The sequence below is a fragment of the Somniosus microcephalus genome, chromosome 11, assembly GCF_052327205.1.
Source record: "Somniosus microcephalus isolate GS21.2 chromosome 11, FLI_Smic_1.0, whole genome shotgun sequence".
NCBI lineage: Eukaryota > Metazoa > Chordata > Chondrichthyes > Squaliformes > Somniosidae > Somniosus > Somniosus microcephalus.
In genome coordinates, this window is record NC_140997.1 from 12,531,408 (window position 1) to 12,555,421 (window position 24,014).

Consider the following 24,014-nt stretch of genomic DNA (forward strand, 5'->3'; position numbering starts at 1 on the left):
GGTTGAGGGATAAATATTGGCCAGAATACCGGGGGAGAACTCCCCTGCTCGTCTTCAAAATAGTGGCCGTGGGATCTTTTACGTTCACCTGCGAGGGGAGACGGGTCCTCAGTTTAATGTCTCATATGAAAGACGGTACCTCTGACAGTGCAGCACTCTCTCAGTACTGCCGCTCCGACAGTGCAGCACTCCCTCATTACTGACCCTCCGACAGTGCAGCGCTCCCTCAGTACTGACCCTCCAACAGTGCAGCACTCCCTCAATACTGCCCCTCCGACAGTGCAGTGCTCCCTCAGTACTGCCCCTCCGACAGTGCAGCGCTCTCTCAATACTGCCCCTCCGACAGTGCAGCGCTCCCTCAGTACTGACCCTCCGACAGTGCGGCGCTCCCTCAGTACTGACCCTCTGACAGTGCGGCGCTCCCTCAGTACTGCCCCTCCGACAGTGCGGCGCTCCCTCAGTACTGACCCTCTGACAGTGCAGCACTCCCTCAGTACTGCACTGGGGAGTGTAGGTAGTCATACAGTCGGGAAATAAATCTGGCCCCCCCTCCCCCAATTCATATGTAGTTTGTAAAGAAAAATAACTGAACCCCTCATTTCACACTGGCAACAGTCTCTCTCAGTCAGTGCCTGTGTGGGATACTGGGCACCTTATCATTATCATCGTGGCTCAGTGATCGCACTCTCACCACTGAGGCAGAAGGTTGTGGGTTCTAGGGCGTGTAAGAGTTAACCATGTTGGTGTGGGACTGGAGACCGGGGGTCAGACTGGGTAAGGGCGGCAGATTTCTTTCCAAAGGATATTAATGAACCAGTTGGATTTGTCTGACAATCCGACCGCTTCATATTTCTGTATATCATGTCTCCCTTTATACATGTCTCGTTCTAACACCTGTCTTCCTGTGCATGTGTCGCTATATGTGTAATCACACTTCTCGGGGGGCTGCCTAAACTCCTGCTGAACTCCGATTTCAGGTTTGAATCCAGCCTAACCGTCAGGAAAGCTGTGTTAGACATCCATTGATTTAAAGGTGCAGAGTCACCATGGTAAATGCCTGGGAAAGTCATCGCAAGAATCCTCCTCAATCGCCTTCTCCCAGTGGCCGAAGAGCTCCTCCCAGAGTCGCAATGCGGATTCCGCCCACTAAGGGGCACAATGGACATGATCTTCACCGCACGTCAATTACAAGAGAAATGCAGGGAACAGCGCCAACCACTGTACATGGCCTTCTTTAATCTCACAAAGGCCTTCGACACTGTCAACCGTGAGGGATTATGGAGTGTCCTCCTCAAATTCGCTGCCCTCAAAAGTTTGTCATCATCCTCCGCCTGCTTCACGACGACATGCAAGCCGTGATCCTGACCAACGGTTCCACCACAGACCCAATTCACATACGAACCGGGGTCAAACAAGGCTGTGTCATCGCACCAATGCTCTTCTCGATCTTCCTTGCTGCAATGCTCCATCTCACCCTCAGTAAGTTCCCCACTGGAGTGGAGCTAATTTACAGAACAAACGGGAAACTGTTCAACCTCCGTCACCTCCAGTCCAGATCCAAGGTCGTCCCATCCTCTGTCATCGAATTACAGTATGCAGACGACGTTTGTGTCTGCGCTCACTCGGAGATCGAACTCCAAACCATCGTCAACACCTTCACCAAAGCGTACGAGAGCATGGGCCTTACACTAAACATCCGTAAGGCAAAGGTCCTCCACCAACCTGCCCCCGCCACACAGTGCTGCCCCCCCCCCGATTATCAAAATCCACGACAAGGCCTTGGACAACGTGGACCACTTTCCATACCTCGGGAGCCTACTGTCAACAAGGGCAGATGTCGACGACGAAGTCCAACACTGCCTTCAGTGTGCCAGTGCAGCCTTTGGTCGCCTGAGTAAGAGAGTGTTTGAAGACCAGGACCTCAAACCTGGCACTAAGCTCATGGTCTACAGAGCAGCAGTGATACCCGCCCTGCTGTATGCCTCAGGGACATGGACCATGTACAGCAGGCACCTCAAAGCACTGGAGAGGTACCACCAACGCTGCCTCCGCAAGATCCTGCAAATCCATTGGCAGGATAGGTGCACCAACGTCAGTGTTCTTGCTCAGGCCAACATCCCCAGCATCGAAGCTTTGACCACGCTCAATCAGCTCCGATGGACGGGTCTCATTGTCCGCATGCCCGATACGAGGCTCCCAAAACAAGCGCTCTACTCGGAGCTCCGGCACGGCAAGAGAGCCCCAGGTGGGCAGAGGAAACGCTTCAAGGACACCCTCAAAGCCTCCTTGAAAAAGTGTAACATCCCCACTGACACCTGGGAATCCCGGCCCAAGACCGCACAAAGTGGAGGAGAAGCATCCGGGAAGGTGCCGAGCACCTCGAGTCTCTTCGCCGGGAGCAAGCGGAAGCCAAGCGCAAGGAGCGCAAGGAGCGCACGTCAACCCAAGCACCCCACCCACCCGCCTCTTCAACCACCGTCTGCCCCACCTGTGACAGAGACTGTAGGCCCCGCATTGGACTCATCAGTCACCTGAGAACTCATTTTTAGTGTGGAAGCAAGTCATCCTCGGTTCCAAGGGACTGCCTGAGAAATGCCTGATAGAATCATAGAATGTTATAGCACAGAAGCAGGCAGGTTGGTCCATTGGGTCTGTACTGGTGTTTATCTCCACATGAACTCGTCCCACTCTCCTGCTCATTCCTTGTACGCTTTAATATCTCTTTTCAAGTCTTTTAAAATAATTTATGGAATTTGCTTCAAGTATGCTTTGCGGTAGGGCATTCTACATTCTACCCATCCTCTGTGCAAAGAGTCGATTCAAACAGCTCCTTTAATTCTCTTTTGAAATTATTTTAATTTTATATAAAACACACATAATTTATATTCAGTATTTTACATATAATTTAGATTAAGTAATTTATATATAATTTAGATTAAGCATTTTATATATAATTTATATTCAGTATTTTATATATAATTTAGATTAAGTATTTTATATATAATTTAAGTATTTTATATATATTTTTTATATTCAGTATTTTATATATAATTTACATATAGTATTTTTTAGATTAAGTATTTTATATCTAATTTATATTCAGTAATGTATATAATTTATATGCAATATTTTATATATAATTTATATGCAGTATTTTATATATAATTCAGATTCAGTAATTTATATAATTTATATGCAGTATTTTATATATAATTTATATGCAGTATTTTATATATAATTTATATGCAGTGCATTATATATAATTTAGCCTGAGCATTTTGTCTAATTCAAGTTTTTGGGGATGATTCTGCTTTTCCCGCCATCTCCAGGGTCCCAGTGACGTCGGCGAATTTTCATGAATGAAGTCACATGGCAAACAGCAGGTGAGGTCAGCGCTCCCGGAACTGGGCTCGGTGTGCGTGAGAGGGACAGCGTGCCCGCCCGCCCGCCCGGGAGCAGCCACTGCGCGGCCCCGACACCGTGCCCGCCCGCAGGGTCTCGGTCCCGACAGGTAGGTGCGCGCCTACTGGAGGAGGAGGAGGACGACTAATGGTTATTTATTTGGAGTTGTTGCTCAGTGAGCGGAACAGGCGCTGCTCAATCATTGATAATCAGCACTGGGAGAGAGAGAGAGGGCACTGGGGGAGAGAGAGGGCACTGGGGGAGAGAGAGAGAGAGAGAGGGGGGGGCACTGGGGGAGAGAGAGAGAGAGAGAGAGAGGGGGGGGCACTGGGAGAGAGAGAGAGAGAGGGGGGGGCACTGGGAGAGAGAGAGAGAGAGGGGGGGGCACTGGAGAGAGAGAGAGAGAGAGAGGGGGGGGGGCACTGGGAGAGAGAGAGAGAGAGGGGGGGGCACTGGGATGAGAGAGAGAGAGGGCACTGGGGGAGAGAGAGAGAGAGGGGCACTGGGGGGAGAGAGAGAGGGGCACTGGGGGAGAGAGAGAGAGAGAGAGGGCATGGGGAGAGAGAGAGAGAGAGAGGGGGGGCACTGGGGGAGAGAGAGGGCACTGGGGGAGAGAGAGAGAGGGGGGGGGCACTGGGAGAGAGAGAGAGAGGGGGGGGCACTGGGAGGAGAGAGAGAGAGAGGGGGGGCACTGGGGAGAGAGAGAGAGAGGGCACTGGGGGAGAGAGAGAGAGAGGGGCACTGGGGGAGAGAGAGAGAGAGAGAGAGAGGGCACTGGGGGGAGAGAGAGAGAGAGAGAGGGGGGCACTGGGGGGGAGAGAGAGGGGGGCACTGGGGGGGGAGAGAGAGGGGGGGCACTGGGGGGGAGAGAGAGAGGGGGCACTGGGGGGGAGAGAGAGAGAGGGCGGGCACTGGGGGTGGGAGAGAGAGAGAGAGAGAGGGGGGGGCACTGGGGGGAGAGAGAGAGAGAGGGGGCACTGGGGGGAGAGAGAGAGAGAGCACTGGGGGAGAAAGAGAGAGAGAGGAGAGACGAGAGAGAGGGCACTGGGGAGAGAGAGAGCGAGAGAGAGAGGGCACTGGGGGGGGGAGAGAGAGAGAGAGAGGGGGCACTGGGGGAGAGAGAGAGAGAGAGAGAGGGGGGCACTGGGGGAGAGAGAGAGAGAGAGAGGGCACTGGGGGGGAGAGAGAGAGGGGGCACTGGGGGGGGAGAGAGAGAGGGGGCACTGGGGGGGAGAGAGAGAGAGAGAGGGGGCATTGGGGAGAGAGAGAGAGAGAGAGAGAGAGGGGGCATTGGGGAGAGAGAGAGAGAGAGAGAGAGAGGGGGCACTGGGGGAGAGAGAGAGAGAGAGAGGGCACTGGGGGGGAGAGAGAGAGAGAGGGCACTGGGGGAGAGAGAGAGGGCACTGGGGGAGAGAGAGAGAGAGAGGGGGGGCACTGGGGGAGAGAGAGAGAGAGAGAGGGGGCACGGGGAGAGGGAGAGAGAGAGAGAGAGGGGGCACGGGGAGAGAGAGAGAGAGAGAGAGAGAGGGGGCACTGGGGGGGGAGAGAGAGAGAGAGAGAGAGGGGCACTGGGGAGAGAGAGAGAGAGGGCACTGGGGAGAGAGAGAGAGAGGGCACTGGGGAGAGAGAGAGAGAGAGGGCACTGGGGGAGAGAGAGAGAGAGAGGGCACTGGGGGAGAGAGAGGGGCACTGGGGGAGAGAGAGAGAGAGGGGCACTGGGGGAGGAGAGAGAGAGAGAGGCACTGGGAGAGAGAGAGAGAGGGCACTGGGGGAGAGAGAGAGAGGGCACGGGGGGGAGAGAGAGAGAGGAGAGGGGGGCACTAGGGGAGAGAGAGAGGGCACTAAGGGGGGAGAGAGAGAGAGGGCACTGGGGGGAGAGGAGAGGAGGGGCACTGGGGGAGAGAGAGAGAGAGAGGGCACTGGGGGGGAGAGAGAGAGTGAGGGCACTGGGGAGAGAGAGAGAGTGAGGGCACTGGGGAGAGAGAGAGAGAGGGGGCACTGGGGGGGAGAGAGAGAGAGAGAGAGGGGGGCACTGGGGGAGAGAGAGAGAGAGAGGGCACTGGGGGGAGAGAGAGGGCACTGGGGGAGAGAGAGAGAGAGAGAGAGAGAGAGAGGGGGGCACGGGGGAGAGAGAGAGAGAGAGGGCACTGGGATGAGAGAGAGAGAGAGAGGGGGCACTGGGGGAGAGAGAGAGAGAGGGCACTGGGAGAGAGAGAGAGAGAGAGGGGGCACTGGGGGAGAGAGAGAGAGAGGGGGCACTGGGGGAGAGAGAGAGAGAGAGAGAGAGGGGCCAAATATGTAACAACATGTCACAACCTGAGGACTGTTTAAAAGTAAGACTGTTTAAAATTAATATTGTTAAAAGTAATATTGTATGTACCCAACAAATGTCAAATCGATTGACACCTACAGAATGTTGGAAAACTGTACCTTTTTGCTATGTAAGCTTTGGCAATATGGTTCTCTGTAAACTTTCATGCCAATAAAGCATTTGAATTGGAATTGGAATTGGAGAGAGAGGGGGGGCACTGGGGGAGAGAGAGAGAGAGAGAGGGGGCACTGGGGGAGAGAGAGAGAGAGGGGGCACTGGGGGAGAGAGAGGAGAGAGAGAGCGGGCACTGGGGGAGAGAGAGAGAGGGGGGCACTGGGGGAGAGAGAGAGAGAGAGAGAGGGGGCACTGGGGGAGAGAGAGAGAGAGGGGGCACTGGGGGAGAGAGAGAGAGGGGGGCACTGGGGGAGAGAGAGAGAGAGGGCACTGGGGGGGAGAGAGAGAGAGGGGGCACTGGGGTGAGAGAGAGAGAGAGGGCACTGGGGGGGGAGAGAGAGAGAGAGGGCACTGGGGGAGAGAGAGAGAGAGGGGGCACTGGGGGAGAGAGAGAGAGGGGGCACTGGGGGAGAGAGAGAGAGAGGGCACTGGGGGGGAGAGAGAGAGAGGGGGCACTGGGGGAGAGAGAGAGAGAGGGCACTGGGGGGGGGAGAGAGAGAGAGAGGGCACTGGGGGAGAGAGAGAGAGAGGGGGCACTGGGGAGAGAGAGAGAGAGAGAGGGGGCACTGGGGGAGAGAGAGAGAGAAGGCACTGGGGGAGAGAGAGAGAGAGAGGGCACTGGGAGAGAGAGAGAGAGAGAGAGGCACTGGGGGAGAGAGAGAGAGAGAGGGCACTGGGGGAGAGCGAGAGAGAGAGAGGCACTGGGGAGAGCGAGAGAGAGAGAGGGCACTGGGGGAGAGAGAGAGAGAGAGAGAGGGGGGCACTGGGGGAGAGAGAGAGAGAGGGGCACTGGGAGAGAGAGAGGGCACTGCGGGGGAGAGAGAGAGAGAGAGAGGGGGGCACTGGGGGAGAGAGAGAGAGAGAGAGAGAGGGGGCACTGGGGGGGAGAGAGAGAGAGAGAGAGAGGGGGCACTGGGGAGAGAGAGAGGGGCACTGGGAGAGAGAGAGAGAGAGAGAGAGAGGGGCACGGGGAGAGAGAGAGAGAGAGAGAGAGAGAGAGAGAGGGGGGGGGCGCTGGGGGAGAGAGAGAGGGCACTGGGGGAGAGAGAGAGAGAGAGAGAGGGGGGCACGGGGGAGAGAGAGAGAGAGGGCACTGGGAGAGAGAGAGAGGCACTGGGAGAGAGAGAGAGAGGGCACTGGAGAGAGAGAGAGAGAGGGGGGCACTGGGGGAGAGAGAGAGAGAGAGAGGGGGCACTGGGGGAGAGAGAGAGAGAGGGGGCACTGGGGGAGAGAGAGAGAGAGAGAGGGGGCACTGGGGGAGAGAGAGAGAGGGGCACGGGGGGGGAGAGAGAGAGGGCACTGGGGGGGGAGAGAGATGAGGGGGCACTGGGGGAGAGAGAGAGAGGGGGCACTGGGGGAGAGAGAGAGAGAGAGAGGGCACTGGGGGGGAGAGAGAGAGAGAGAGGGGGCACTGGGGAGAGAGAGAGAGAGGGGGCACTGGGGGAGAGAGAGAGAGAGAGGGCACTGGGGGGGAGAGAGAGAGAGAGAGGGCACTGGGGGAGAGAGAGAGAGAGGGGGCACTGGGGAGAGAGAGAGAGAGGGGGGCACTGGGGAGAGAGAGAGAGAGAGAGGGCACTGGGGAGAGAGAGAGAGAGAGAGGGGGCACTGGGGGGGAGAGAGAGGGCACTGGGGGAGAGAGAGAGGGCACTGGGAGAGAGAGAGAGAGAGGGCACAGAGAGAGAGAGAGAGGGCACTGGGGGGGGGAGAGAGAGAGAGGGGGCATTGGGGGAGAGAGAGAGGGCACGGGGAGAGAGAGAGAGAGAGAGAGAGAGGGCACTGGGAGAGAGAGAGGGCACTGGGAGAGAGAGAGAGAGAGAGAGAGAGGGGGCACTGGGGGGAAGAGAGAGAGAGAGGGGGGCACTGGGGGGGAGAGAGAGAGAGAGAGAGAGAGAGAGAGAGGGGCACTGGGGGGGGAGAGAGAGAGAGAGAGAGAGAGAGAGGGGGGGCACTGGGGGGGAGAGAGAGAGAGAGAGGGGCACTGGGGGGGGAGAGAGAGAGAGAGAGAGAGAGGGGCACTGGGGGGGGAGAGAGAGAGAGGGCACTGGGGAGAGAGAGAGAGAGGGGGCACTGGGGGAGAGAGAGAGTGAATTGAATTAGAGAGAGAGATGGCACGGGGGGAGAGAGAGTGGGCACTGGGAGAGGGGGCACTGGGAGAGAGAGAGAGAGAGAGAGGGGCACTGGGGGGGGAGAGAGAGAGAGAGGGGCACTGGGGGGGGGGAGAGAGAGAGAGGGCACTGGAGAGAGAGAGAGAGGGCACTGGGGGAGAGAGAGAGTGAATTGAATTAGAGAGAGAGATGGCACGGGGGGAGGGAGAGTGGGCACTGGGAGAGGGGGCACTGGGAGAGAGAGAGAGAGAGAGAGAGAGCGTGCACAGGGGGGGGCGGGGTTGCGAGACAGTGGGCACGGAGAGAGCGAGCTGGCACTGGGAGACAGTCCGGACACTGGGAATATTTACTTAGCGGCGATACGAGAATGAATGCAACAGTTGAAATGAAAAATTGTCGGTGCTGGAGATCATGAATAACAGCAGGAAATGCAGAGCAGGTCCATGAGTATCAGAGAGAGAGAAAACCCCATCAGAAATAGATGCTGAAATGTTAGCCTGTCCCTTCCTGTTCTGGGTGCTGACTGGCCTGCTGTGCATTTCCACAATTTTTCTGTTTTGAAAAAAATATGATTTGGGGCAAGTGGCTTTTGGACAGCACGTCCAATGAATCTCCACCCTCCCTGCTTCAAAAGCACAGATTCACAGAGAAAGCCTCAGAGGCAACACTTGTGCCAGTTTGCGACTGAGATGAGCATTAAATAAATTCCCACGTTGGTTTATTTAGGGTAGGATTATATTGGCAATTCTTTCCTTCAAGGAGTTGATCGGGTAAAAGAGAGAAACTATTTCTTCAGGTGGTGGAGTCCAGAACAAGGGGGCTCGAGCCAGGCCGTTCAGGGGCGATGTCAGGAAGCACTTCTTCACACAAGGGGGAGTGGAAATCTGGAACTCCCTCCCCCAAAAAGCTGCTGAGGCTGGGGTTCAATTGAAAATTTCAAAACCGAGATTGGTAGATTTTTGTTCGGCCGGGTTATTAAGGGTTACGGAACCAAGGTGGGTAGATGGAGTTAAGGTACAGATCAGCCACGATCTAATTGAATGGCAGAACAGGCTCGAGGGGCTGATGTTTGTGAAGTCGGCCAAATTAGGGGGAATTATTTGGTGAACGTTATAATTCTGAAATCTTGTTCATTTTGAACACTACGATGGAAAATTATTAGAGAAACATAAGTGTTGGAATGGAAGGGGATCCAGTACTGAGCAGTGTTGTCTAATAGAGTCCAGAATGAAGCCATTCGGCCCATGCCAGCTCTTTGAACAGAGCTCTCCAATTAGTCTCACTTTCCTCATAGCCCTGTAAATTGTTCCTTTTTAAGTCTTTATCTAATTCCCCTTTGAAAGGTACTATTGAATCTGCTTCCACCGCCCTTTCAAGCAGTGCATTTTGTTTCATAGCAGTTAGTTACAAACTGAGTGGTTTACTGGGCCGTTTCAGAGGGCAATTAAGAGTCAACCATGTTGCTGTGGGTCTGGAGTCACATATAGGCCAGACCGGGTAAGGGCGGCAGATTTCCTTCCCTAAAGGACATTAGTGAACCAGATGGGTTTTTAACGACAATCCAATAGTTTCATGGTCACCATTATTGACAGTAGTAATTATTCCAGATTTATTTAATTAACTGAATTTAAATTCCCCCGCTGCTGTGGTGGGATTTGAATTCACTTCGCTGGATCATTAGTCCAAGATCTCTGGAGTACTAGCCCAGTGACATTACCACTACGCTACCATTCCCTTACATGCTAAAAAGCGTTAACAGCATGCTACAGACAGGGCTAAGCGATCCCACACTCAACGGATCAGATCAAAGCTCTGCAGTCCTGCCACATCCAGTCATGAATGGTGGTGGACCATTAAACAACTAACAGGAGGAGGAAGCTCCATGAATATCCCCATCCTCAATGATGGTGGAGCCAAGCACGTGAGTGCAAAAGACAAGGCTGAAGCGTTTGCAACCAACTTCAGTGAGAAGTGCCGAGTGGATGATCCATATCGGCCTCGTCCTGAGGTCCCCACCATCATAGAAGCCAGTCTTCAGCCAATTCAATTCACTCCACGTGATCTCAAGAAACGGCTGAGCGCACTGGATACAGCAAAGGCTATGGACCACGACAACATCCTGGTTATCTTGAAAAGCTGAAGACTTTTGCTCCAGAACTAGCTGCGCCTCAATCCAAGCTGTTCCAGTACAGCTACAACACTGGCATCTATCCGACAATGTGCAAAACTGCCCAGGTATGTCCTGTCCACAAAAAGCAGGACAAATCCAACCCGGCCCATTACCGCCCCATCAGTCTACTCTCAATCATCAGCAAAGTGATGGAAGGTGTCAAGCGGCACTTCTCACCTATAACCTGCTCACTGATGCTCAGTTTGGGTTCCGCCAAGACCACTCGGCTCCCGACCTCATTACAGCCTTGGTCCAAACATGGACAAAGGAGCTGAATTCCAGAGGTGAGGTGAGAGTGACTGCCCTTGACATCAAGGCAGCATTTGACCGAGTCTGGCATCAAGGAGCCCTAGTAAAACTGAAGTCAATGGGAATCAGGGGGAAAACTCTCCACTGGCTGGAGTCATACCTAGCACAAAGGAAGACAGTTGTGGTGGTTGAAGGTCAATCATCACATCCCCAGGACATCGCTGCAGGAGTTCCTCAGGGCAGTGTCCTAGGCCCAACCATCTTCAGCTGCTTCATCAATGACCTTCCCTCCAACTTAAGGTCAGAAATGGGGATGTTCGCTGATGACTGCACAGTGTTCAGTGCCTTTCACAACTCCTCAGATAATGAAGCAGTCCATGCCCGCATGCAACAAGACCTGGACAACGTTCAGGCTTGGGCTGATAAGTGGCAGGTAACATTTGCGCTACAGAAGTGCCAGGCAATGACTATCTCCAACAAGCGAGAGTCTAACCACCTCCCCATGACATTCAATGGCAATACTATCGCCAGATCCCCCACCATCAACATCCTGGGGGGTCACCATTAACCAGAACCTTAACTGGACCAGCCACATAAATACTGTGGCAACAAGAGCAGGTCAGAGGCTAGGTATTCTGCGGCGAGTGTCTCACCTCCTGACTCCCCAAAGCCTTTCCACCATCTACAAGGCACAAGTAAGGAGTGTGATGGAATACTCTCCACTTGCCTGGATGAGTGCAGCTCCAACAATACTCAAGGAACTCAACACCATCCAGGACAAAGCAGCCCGCTTGATTGGCACCCCATCCACCACCTTAAACATTCACTCCCTCCACCACCGGCGTACCGTGGCTGCAGTGTGTACCATCTACAAGATGCACTGCAGCAACTCGCCAAGGCTTCTTCAGCAGCACCTCCCAAACCCGCGACCTCTCCCACCTAGAAAGACAAGGGCAGCAGGCGCATGGGAACACCACCACCTCCAAGTTCCCCTCCAAGTTACACACCATCCTGACTTAGAAGTATATCGCCGATCCTTCATCGTCGCTGGGTCACAATCCTGGAACTCCCTACCTAACAGCACTGTGGGAGTACCATCACTACATGGACTGCAGCGGTTCAAGAAGGCAGCTCACCACCACCTTCTCCAGGGCAACTAGGGATGGGCAATAAATGCTGGCCTTGCCAGTGACGCCCAGATCCCATAAGTGAATTAAAAAAAAAATTCCAGATCATAACCACTCGCTGTGTTAAAACAAAAATACTAATTTACTTGACAGGAACCAATCACATCCCAGAACAGTAAGGGAGCAAGTTCTGGGGCTCCAGCTCATCCAGGGCTGTTAATTAAATAATCTGAGATATATGTAGATTAACGGTTTCATACTTTATCTGTTGGACCCACGCTCCACAGTACACATCTAAACAGCCCAAAACGGCAAAAGGTTTAATAAAATGCAGTGTGTCATGCTTTTTGTGTGTGTGTGTTAAGTATGGTAAACTTTCAATCCCTGGTCCTCTGCTGTTCGTGGTGGATATTTGTGGTCTAGCCCAGCACACTTGCAGTATCTGAGTGAGCTGAATCCTCAGTAAACATGGTGACTCATCACTCTGCTCTGGAACTTTTGACCGTTCTCTCAATCCTGTCGGTGTAGCTGGTAAAATGGAAAAGCGTGTGTGTTGTATTATGTACGCGTCTAGTGCCAATGCACAGCCTCTTGTGTGCATGTGTATATATATATATAGATATATATTCCGTGTCTTCAGTTAGACCTCTGCTGACTACAGTTACTAGTCTGTAAACACAGTGACTCATTGCTCTGCTATGCCACTTTTGGAGAATGTGGTGGGTGGGTGGGTTGATGAATATTGTGGTTTGGTGTCTTGTTTGCAACAGTATCGCGAATCTGTCTGCAGGATTTCTGTGTAGCTCTTTCCAAATTTTATTAAGTGGGTGAGCTGTTTAATAAGAAAGATTAGACTCTAAAACTGTGGCCATTTACACACACGCGCGCGCGAGCATGTGGCTGCATCTTATTGCCAGTAAGAAGTTAATCGTTATTCTGTGTTCGTGTCTCTGGGGTATGGACCTTGCGTGATAGTTGGGGGGTCATAATTTAGCCCGTCGTTGATTTAGTTTTTATTTATTTGCCGGTTAACGTCCATGGTTGTTCCTCCGAAACCCAGTACAAGATGAAGGGGGAGGGAGCCTAAGAGAATGAGGAACTCGCTACCACGTGGCGTGGTTGAGGTGAATAGCACAGACACATTTAAGGGGAAGCTAGATAAATACACCAGGGAGAAAAGAATAGAAGGATATACTGATAGGGTGAGATGAAGTAGGGTGGGCAGAGGCTCGTGTGGAGCAGAAACACTGGCACGGACCAGTTGGGCTGAATGGCCTCTTACTGTCCTGTAAATTCTATGTAATTCTATGAAAGAGAGAAAGAAAAGAAAGACTTGCATTTCTATAGCACCTTTCACGACCACCAGATGTCCCAAAGCGCTTTACAGCCAATGAAGTACTTTTTGAAGCGTAGTCACTGTTGTAATGTAGGAAACACGGCAGCCAATTGGTGCACAGCAAGCTCCCACAAGCAGCACTGTGATACTGACCAGATAATCTGTTTTAGTGATGTTGATTGAGGGATAAATATTGGCCGGGACACCGGGGAGAACTGCACTGGGAATGTCGGCCTGGATTTTTGTGCTCAAGTGGGAACCCACAACCTTCTGACTCATAGTCCAGAGTGCTACCGACTGAGCCATGGCTGACACACAGATGAGTGGAGAATGTTGGAGCGTTATTTTATTTACATGTATTTAAAAAAAATTGAGTGTTGTTATTAAGCTCATTTTGTGTATTAATATCAAGATGATTTAGGAAATATTTCTCCTGTGCCAATACAGTTCAATACTGTGTGTGACTCACCTCCAATTGCTCCCCCCACTTGGCACAGACCTGCCACTACCAGTGATTGACCCTAGTCTATCACGATTCAAGGCGGTTCTTCACACAAAGATAGAGACATGCAATGGACTTCTGGTTTGGGCAGAGACGGCAGAAACCATGGAATTATTAAACAGTTGGCTGCCATGATGGGATTATAGTGTCTTTCTGCATGGATGAGCTAGGCTAGGCAAAATAGCTTTCCTCATCTGTATCTATCCACTATCTGCCTTCCCAGTTATCTGACGGAATTTGGTGGGACAAAGTCTTGCAGGAGGTGTTGCCTCATTGCACGTCCACCAACAGCAATATCCTCCTATCTTCTAGAATAGCTGGTAAAACCTTTATCCATAATAACAGCAGAAAATGCTGGAAAAACTCAGCAGGTCAGGCAACATCCGTGGACAGAAATTTGAGTTGACGTTTCGGGTCGAACCCTTCTTCAAAACTGGAAAGAAAAGATAGATCGGAGGCAGGGCTGCGATCGGACAAAAGAATAAAAGAAACAAAAGAAGTAAAAAAGAGACAATAAAAGGTATTAGAAGCTAGACGAGATGGTAATAGGCTGAGATTAGGTGTAAAGTGTACTGGCAGGGCAAGAGATAGCTGCCAGGTGTGAAGAGAGAAACAAAAGGAAAGGGGGGGGGGGGGTGGGAAAGGACCTTTATCCATGCTTGTTGTCATCTCTTGGCTCAATGTTTTCCATTCTCCATAAATTCCAACTTGTCCAAACTCAGCTGCCCGTACCTTGTCCCACACTAAGTCCTATTTGTTCATCACCCCGCCCTCCCTGACCGACATTGGTTCCCCATTCCCCAGAACCTTGAATTTATAATTCTCTTCCTTATCTTCAAATCCCTCCATGACCTAACCGAATCCTATCTCTATTTAACTTCCTCCATCTCTATATCTGCTCCTGCAACCCTTAGTCCTTAGACTGTGGCATACTAGGCATCCCCCCTCCTTCACCCCATGATTGGTGAACCAACCCTTTGCTGCCTTGGTCCTACTCTCTGGAACTCCCTCTGCCTCTCTGAAAACCTTCTCAAAACCCATCTTTCCAACCAAACCTTTGGTTGTCTCTCCCACCACGTCTGTTCCCTTATCCCTTTAATAAATTTGACTCTCATCCCTCCATGTCTTGGGATGTTTTCGCTGTTAAAGCTGCGATATAAGTCAATATCAACACCCACTAAGGATTAGATTGAGTTTCTGTTGTTTGAACTTTCCTTCTCTTCATCCCTGTACCAACAGTATTCCAATATCTTCTAGGACTGTGGAGGTCCCACTGTATCTCAGGATGATCTCTCTGGACATTTTGGAATATGGAGGGACACAAGTGGACATAAAGATTGGACCAATACACGTCCTGAAATCCTAGTGATAACCTTGGCCAATATTTATCCTTCAACCAAGACTAAATCAGATTGTCTGGTCATTCTCTCATTGCTATTTGTGGGAGCTTGCTGTGTGCAAATTGGCTGCTGCGTTTGCTACATTACAACCGTGACTACACTTCAAAAAAAGTAGTTCATTGGCTGAAAAGCTCTTTAGGACATCCTGGAGAAATTGGCCAGGAAACTGGGGTAACTCCCCTGCTCTTTGAATAGTGCCGTGGGATCTTTTACATCCACCCGAGATGGCTCACGTGATCCCAGGGCCTCGGTTTAACGCCTCATCCAAAAGACGGCACCTCCGACAGTGCAGCGCTCCTTCAGTACTGCACTGGAGTGTGAACCTAGATCTGCTCAAGTCCCTGGAGTGGGCCTTGAACCCACGACCTTCTGACTCGGAGGTGAGAGTGCTACCCACTGTAGAGGTTGATACCACAGAGGGCAGCACAGTCAGCAACTGAGCCATCAGAGGAGCTTAATATTTCTACAATAAAACACCACTGATTTTATGGGCCTGTGGCGTACCGACCACAGAAAGGACACAATCCGCTTTTCGGTCCGTAGACTATAAATCAGGCGTCATGCCTTTAAGAGGGATCACACCTTTAATAAACTCGATCTGCAACATAGTTAAGCCCAGAGCGGGGGAGGAGGAGTCGAAGCTGTGGACTGATGAAAGTCAGTCAGACTTGGTGTAGGCTCTGACGCCATTTTGTGTTCAACATGCAGTCTCAAGAATTAAACCTTTTCTGTTGACCCTCTCCGAGTTCAGTATTTTTTGCTAGGAGTACGTAGACTCCTACATTGGTGACCCCGACGCTCAGGACGACTCCTAAGCGTAACCATGGCTGACACAAACGCAGTTTCTGTGAAGCTGCCGGAGTTCTGGGAGAACCTAGCCACCGCCTGGTTCCTTCAAGCCGAATCGCAATTCCGACTCCGCGGCATCACCGCCGACGCAACAATGTACGACCACCTCCTCGCCTCCCTGGGCAGCTCCACAATCATGAAAGTCTGGACAACACTACAAAACCCTTCGGAGGAAGGCAAGTACGCACATCTCAAGGCCGCGCTCCTTAAAAAATTCACAGCCTCCCAATTTTTGCGCAACTGCCACCTCCTCGACCTCCCGGGCCTCGGTGACTCCACACCGTCAGACTTGCTCTCACACATGCTTGCTCTGACCGTCGAGAAACCGCCCGGCTCCCTCTTCCGCACGCTCTTTATCCGCCAACTACCTCCCAGCATCCGCCCGGCGATCGTGGCGTCCAGCCTCACGGACCTCGAGGTCCTGGCCGACGAAGCCGATAAGCTCCTGTCCGCCGGCTCCAACCACGCCGTCACCCCCGACCTGGCCTCCGCAGCGTCGGCGCGCGCTCCACCCTCTATCGCGCGGCCACACAGCTTGGCCACCAGGCCCCCACGTCCCCCAAGCCCTCCGACCCAGGGCTACTGCTACTTCCATACCCGGTTTGGCGCACGGGCACGCCGCTGCAGCCATCCCTGCACGTTTCCAACCGCCCCCACACCGGCCTACACAATGGCCGTGGGGCAAGCAGGCGCGCTGCTGTACGTTATGGACAGCGCCTCCGGACACCGTTTCCTATGCGACACGGGCGCGCAGCGCAGCATCATCCCCGCGTCCGCCCTCGAGATCCAGCGAGGTGGCCGCGGCCCTGCGCTGGCTGCCGCCAACGGCACCGACATCCGGACGTACGGCACCCGCACTGTCACCATCGACCTCGCAGGCCGCCGCTACCACTAGGAGTTTATCACCGCCAAGGTGCTCTCCCCGCTCCTCGGTGCGGATTTCCTGTGCGCCCACGGCCTGTTGGTCGACATGCCTCGGCGCCACCTCGTGGACATGAACACCATGTCACCTATCCCGGGCGCCATGGCCCCCCCCCCAACCCGCCGAAATGGCGTGGCAGTGCCGCACCCGCTCAACGGACAACTACTCAGCACTCCTGGCTGAGTTCCCAGCCCTCACCAACCCGACCTTCTCCGCGAAAGTTGCTAAGCATGGGGTAGAACACTTCATCCCCACCACAGGCCCACCGGTGTATGCCCACGCCCGCAGGCTGGACCTGGCCAAGCTGGAGATCGCGCGGGCCGAGTTCGCCACAATGGAACAGCTCGGCATCATCCGCTGCTCCAACAGCCCCTGGGCCTCCCCACTCCACATCGTCACCAAACCCGACGGGGGATGGCGCCCCTGCGGGGACTACCGGCGCCTAAACGATGCCACCACGCCGGATCGGTACCCCATACCGCACATTCAAGACTTCTCGGCTAGACTGGCCGGCCGCTCAGTCTTCTCCAAAGTCGACCTGGTGCGCGGTTACCATCAGGTGCCAGTCCACCCCACGGACGTACCCAAGGCGGCCATAATCACCCCTTTTGGGCTATTCAAGTTCCTCCGAATGCCCTTCGGCCTCAAAAACGCGGCCCAGGCCTTCCAGCGGCTCATGGACTCGGTCCTCCAGGACCTGAAGTTCCTCTTTGTCTACCTGGATGACATTCTGGTAGCTAGTGCCTCCAAGCAGGAACACATCGAGCACCTCCGCACCCTGTTCCAGCGGCTCAGTGAGCACGGGCTCATCATCAGCCCAGCCAAGTGCCAATTCGGCCTCAGCAGGATCGAGTTCCTCGGCCACCACATCATGCAGGACGGAGCCATTCCCCTGCCCGCCAAGGTGCAAGCCGTCCAGCAGTTCCCCCGGCCTACCACCATCAAAGGCCTCCAGGAGTTCTTGGGGATGATCAACTTTTACAACCGCTTCATTACCAGAGCGGCCTCCCTCATGCGGCCCCTATACGAAGCCCTCCGGGGTAAGAAAGACAGAATGGCGATCGAGTGGTCGGCGGACATGTTGACCGCTTTCGACTCGACCAAAAAGGCGCTCGCCGACGCCACCAAGCTCGCTCACCCACAGCCCAACGCCAGGGTGGCCCTCACCACGGACGCCTCCGACCACGCGGTCGGCGCCGTGTACGAACAGTGGGTCGACAGGGCCTGGCAACCGCTGGCCTTTTTCAGCCGCCAACTGCGCCCCCCGGAGGCCAAATACAGCGCCTTTGACCGCGAGCTCCTCGCACTGTACCTGGCAGTCCGCCATTTTAGATTTCTTCTGGAGGGCCGCCCCTTCACCGCGTTTGTCGACCACAAACCCCTGACATTCGCGATGGCGAAATCTGCGGACCCGTGGTCAGCCAGGCAACAACGCCAGCTCGCCGCGGTGTCCGAATTCACCACGGACATCCGGCACGTCTCCGGTCGAGACAACGTGGTGGCCGACTGCCTATCCCGCCCCGCCGTCCACGGCGCCCACCTGGCAGTGGACTATGCTCAACTGGCAGCGGAGCAACGCACCGACCCCGATCTGCTCTCCGCGCCCACAACCCTCCCAGGGCTGCGACTGACCGACGTCGCCTGCGGCCCGTCCGCCATCACAGTCAAATGCGAAACCTCCTTGGCGCAACCCCGCCCTGTAGTCCCGGCGTCCTGGCGAAAACGGGTGTTCGACATCGTCCACGGCCTCTCACACCCCGGCACCCGCGCGTCCATTAGACTGGTGGCCAACCGATTTGTCTGGCGCGGCCTGCGCAAAGATGTGCGCGTCTGGTCCAGATCCTGCATAGCTTGCCAGCGTGCCAAAATCCACCAGCACGTCAAAGCCCCACTCGAGGAGTTCACCGTGCCAGAAAGAAGGTTTGACCATGTCCACATCGACCTCGTCGGCCCCCTGCCGCCATCACAAGGTCACACACACCTGCTGACAATCGTGGACCGTACCACCCGCTGGCCCGAGGCCATTCCACTGACGTCCACCACCACCGCCGACATCGCGAGGGCGTTCATCGGTACCAGGGTCGCTCGGTTCGGCGTCCCCTCCGACATGACGTCGGATAGAGGCCCGCAGTTCACCTCTGATCTGTGGGCTGCCATCGCCCGAAACCTCGGGGTGGCCGCTCACTGCACCACGGCTTACCACCCCCAAGCCAACGGACTGTGCGAGCGATTCCACAGGTCCATGAAGGCGTCCCTCCGCACCAGCCTCGAGGACGAGGCTTGGATCAACCGCCTCCCGTGGGTGCTACTTGGCCTACGCTCCGCGGTCAAGGAAGACCTGCAAGCCTCGGCGGCGGAACTCGTGTACGGCCAGCCGCTGCGCGTACCCGGAGAGTTCCTGCCCACCGCCACGACCCCCTGGTCGGCTGACCAGCAACACCGCGCTTTCGCCAACCGAGCACAACAGTTCGCTCCGGTGCCCACCGGCCGGCACGGCGAACCAGCAACCCGCGTACCACCTAGCCTGCACATGGCCAAATTTGTTTTCGTGCACCATGACGCCCACCGAGGACCACGACGGACCCTACAAGGTACTCCAGACGAGGAACAAGTTCTTCCTCCTCGAAGTGGGCGCAGAACTGACAAGGTGTCGGTCGACCGGCTCAAGCTGGCGCACCTAGAGCCCGACGAACTTGTTCAAGTGGGCCAACCCCCACCGCGGGGCAGACCGCCTAAGAGCCCGACGCGTCCGACCGCCCCGCTCCCGACACCAACCGCCAAGAGCCGTTCCGGCCGTGCCATCAAGCCGCCACGCCGGTTCGTACACTCCCTGCTAGCGGATTCTGGGGGGAGCTGTGTGGCGTACCGACCACAGAAAGGACACAATCCGCTTTTCAGTCCGTAGACTATAAATCAGGCGTCATGCCTTTAAGAGGGATCACATCTTTAAGAAACTCGATCTGCAACATAGTTAAGCCCAGAGCGGGGGAGGAGGAGTTGAAGCTGTGGACTGATGAAAGTCAGTCAGACTTGGTGTAGGCTCTGACGCCATTTTGTGTTCAACATGCAGTCTCAAGAATTAAACTTTTTCTGTTGACCCTCTCCGAGTTCAGTATTTTTTGCTAGGAGTACATAGACTCCTACAGGCCTGTAATTTCCGATAGGCTTCCTGCGTGCGAATGCCTCCTATCGGGAAAAAATCTACGCCCTTACCCGAGGGCTCCTGAGGTGCGGCCATTTCCGATGCTGGGCCTCTCCACAGTCAAAATGCGCAGGGCCCACGTATGTTAGGGGCGCATGCGGTTCGCAAGCGTCCCAGGGATCACGTGGGCCAGGTGAGCCAATGGGAGAAGAGAATCCCCCTTCATACTTTAGACATAGACCTGTCAAAAGTATGAATGGGGATCACTGAAAAAAGACACAAACATTAAATAAATAAAAAAAAAAAAATTAAAGTTTTTTACGGGGCTAAAAATAAACTTACTTTTTAAAAAGTATTTTAAAATTATAAATGAGTGAATTTTTTTTTTTTTAACTTTTTTAAACTCTTATGTTGGTAAAAGCAGGCCGTACGCTGCTTTTACCAGGCGTAAGATTTTTAAGGGATTTCAGCGGGTGGAGGTTCTGCAGAAAGCGGAACTCTCCACCTGCAGAGGCCCTTCTCCCGGGCAGGTGCGCGATCTGTCAAGAGGATTCTTGACAGATCGGAAATGCCGGTTTTCAGCGCATGCGCTTGACATGCCTGAAACCGGCATTTCCGATGCCCTTACGGGTGGGCACACGGCTCGTACACACCCATAGGGATCGGAAAATACGGGCCATTCGTTCAAAAATTTGGGACTTGCTGGCATCCAGGGTGATGAGAATCTAGTTGTATCGGCGGATTTCAATCAGAACATAGTGAAGCAAAAACTGGGAGTCGCGGCACTGGTTTATAAGAACGTACCCTGTCAGTACGTCTTGAGAAGCTGGGTGCTAAATACATGCAGCACATGTCTGCCTTTGATGTACATCTTTGGAGAGGCAGGAGCCAGCGGCCACACTCTAAGCCCAGCATTAGCAGCATGTTCGGATCTCCTGAAGCCTGCTGCACAGGATGACTCATGGTTCTGCTATGACAGGGTATGTGTGTAGGCGTGCCTGTGTTTGTACGTTCATGCGGAATGATTACATTGCTGTGGGTTGGGGCACTTCTATTTGATTTTGAACTCTATTGTCTCACCCCTGCGCTCGCTGACCTACATTGACTTCCCGGTCCAGCAACGCTTCGATTTTAAAATTCTCATCCTTGTATTCAAATCCCTCCATGGTCTCGCCCCTCCCTATTTCCATGGTCTCGCCCCTCCCTATCTCTCTAACCTGCTCCAGCCCTACAACCTTCCGAAATCTCTGCGCTCCTCCAACTATGGCCTCTTGAGCATCCCCAACTTCCTTCCTCCCACCATTGGCCCCAAGCTCTGGAATTCCCTCACGGAATCTTTCTGCCTTTAAGGCGCTCCTTAAAACCCACCTCTTTGACCAAGCTTTTTGGTCACTTATCCTGAACCCACAAAAGTAGAGATGAGGGAGGCCATTCAGCTCTTGTTTCCATAGAAACCCAGGCCCCTCTCCCATTGAGTCATTTTTGCCCACACTAACCCTTTGCAGAAGGACAACCTTCACTCTTTGTTTGAAGAAGTGCATCCTGAGGCCAGCCCTGAACTAGTCTTTGTACCACTTTATGCACATGTCCCCTTTGGCCTTTCAGCCCCATTTAACTTGAAATCAGCATTAATCTTCTGGATTAACTATTAGTAGTTTAGGACACTGAGTGACGACAGGCTTGCTTCCTGAAGCAGCCTTTTGTTTGCATTTAATGATGTATTTGTGCGCTGCTCTCCATCTGGGATCCAGGCTGCTCTCCCAGTGCCCTGTGTTTGTGCAATGCTCACCACCTAGAATCTATTATTAAGGATGTGGTAACGGGGCACTGAGAAAATAATAATAGGATTGGGCAGAGTCAACACGGATTTATGAAAGGGAAATTGTGTTTGACTAATCTGCTAGAGTTTTTTGAGGTTGTAACTAGCAGAATAGATAAGGGGGAACCAGTGGATGTGGTGTATTTGGATTTTCAGAAGGCATTCGATAAGGTGCCACAGAAGAGGTTATTAAACAAAATTAGGGCTCATGGGATTGGGGGTAATATACTAGCATGGATTGGTTAACGGACAGAAAACAGAGAATAGGAATAAACGGGTAATTTTCGGGTTGGCAGGCTGTAACTAGTGGGGTACCACAAGGATCAGTGCTTGGGCCTCACTATTCACAATCTACATCAATGATTTGGATGAGGGGACCAAATGTAATATATCCAAGTTTGCTGATGATACAAAGCTGGGTGGGAATGTAAGTTGTGAGGAGGGTGCAAGGAGTCTTCAAGGGGATATAGACAGGCTAAGTAAGTGGGCAAGAACATGGCAAATGGAATATAATGTGGAGAAATGTGAAGTTATCCACTTTGATAGGAAAAATAGAAAAGCAGAGTATTTTTTAAATGGTGAGAGATTGGGAAATGTTGGTGTTCAGAGGGACCTGGGTGTCCTTGTACACAAATCACTGAAAGTTAACATGCAGGTACAGTAAGCAATTAGGAAAGCAAATGGTATGTTGGCCTTTATTACAAGAGGAATTGAGTATAAGAGTAAAGATGTCTTACTGCAATTATATAGGGCCCTGGTGAGACCACACCTGGTGTATTGTGTACAGTTTTGGTTTCCTTACCTAAGGAAGGATACACTTGCCATAGAGGGAGTGCAACAAAGGTTCACCAGACTGATTCCTGGGATGGGGGGATTGTCCTATGAGGAGAGATTGAGTAGACTAGGCCTATATTCTCTAGAGTTTAGAAGAATGAGAGGTGATCTCATTGAAACATACAAGATTCTTACAGGGCTTGACAGGGTAGATACAGGGAGAATGTTTCCCCTGGCTGGGGAATCTAGAACCAGGGGTCACAGTCTCAGAATAAGGGGTCGGTCATTTAGTTCTGAGATGAGGAGACATTTCTTCACTCAGAGGGTGGTGAATCTTTGGAATTCTCTACCACGGGGTGGTGGAGGCTCAGTCGTTGAGTATATTCAAGACAGAAATCGATAGATTTTTGAATATTAAGGGATTCAAGGGATATGGAGATAGTGCAGGAAAGTGGAGATGAGGTAGAAGTTCAGCCATAATCTTATTGAATGGCGGAGCAGGCTTGAAGGGCCAAATGGCTTACTCCTGCTCCTATTTCTTATGTTCTTATGTCACCTGGGATCCAGGCTGCTCTCCCAGTGCCCTGTATTTGTGCGCTTCCCTCCCATAGAATCATAGAATGGTTACAGCAAGGAAGAAGGCCATTTGGCCCGTTGAGCCCGTGCCGGCTCTCTGTAAGAGCCCCTCAGCTAGTCCCACTCCCCCGCCCTTTCCCCGTAGCCCTGCAAATTTCTTTCCTTCACATATTTATCCAACTCCCTTTTGAAAGCCGTGATTGAGTCTGCCTCCAGCACCCTTTCAGGCAGTGCATTCCAGATCTTAAACACGTGCTGCATAAAAGGGTTTTTTCTTGCGTTGCCTTTGGTTCTTTTGCCAATCACCTTAAATCTGTGTCCTCTGGTTCTCGACCCTTCTGCCAATGGGAACAGTTTCTCTCTATCTACTCTGTCCAGACTCCTCATGATTTTGAACACCTCTAACAAATCTCCTCTCGATCTTCTCTGCTCCAAGAAGAACATCCCCAGCTTCACCAGTCTATCAACGCAATTGAAGTCCCTCATTCCTGGAATCATTCTCATAAATCTTTTCTGCACCCTCTCCAAGGCCTTCACATCCTTCCTAAAGTGCGGTGCCCAGAATTGGACACAATACACCAGTTGGGGCCGAACCAGTGTTTTATACAGGTTCATCATAATTGACACACTTTTGTACTCTATACCTCTATTTATGAAGCCCAGGATCCCGTAAGTCTTTTTAACTGCTATCTCAACCTGCCCTGCCACCTTCAGCGATTTGTGCACATATACCCCCAGGTCTCTCTGTTCATGCACCCCCTTTAGGATTGTACAATTTAGTTTATATGTCCTCTCCTCATTCATTCTACCAAAATGTATCACTTCACACTTTTCTGCGTTAAATTTCATCTGTCACGTGTCCGCCCATTTCACCAGCCTGTCTATGTCTTCCTGAAGTCTATCACTCCCCTCCTCACTGTTCACTATACTTCCAAGTTTTGTGTCATCTGCAAATTTTGAAATTGTGCCCTGTACACCCAAGTCCAAATCATTAATATATATCAAGAAAAGCAGTGGTCCTAGTACCGACCCCTGGGGAACACCACTGTATACCTTCCTCCAGTCCGATAAACAACCGTTCACAACTACTCTCTGTTTCCTATCACTTAGCCAATTCCGTATTCATTTTGCCACTGTCCCTTTAATTCCATGGGCT

General features: G+C 52.7%; 1 protein-coding gene across 1 annotated transcript in view; it reads left to right on the forward strand.

The window, feature by feature from the left end:
* Positions 1-3,363: 3,363 nt before the first annotated feature.
* mafk (MAF bZIP transcription factor K) overlaps positions 3,364-24,014 on the forward strand; it is a 42,543-nt gene continuing 21,892 nt past the window's right edge. Inside the window, exon 1 of the mRNA XM_086000231.1 lies at positions 3,364-3,511. The gene's annotated coding sequence lies outside the window, so the exon portion shown is untranslated. The remainder of the gene's footprint in view (positions 3,512-24,014) is intronic.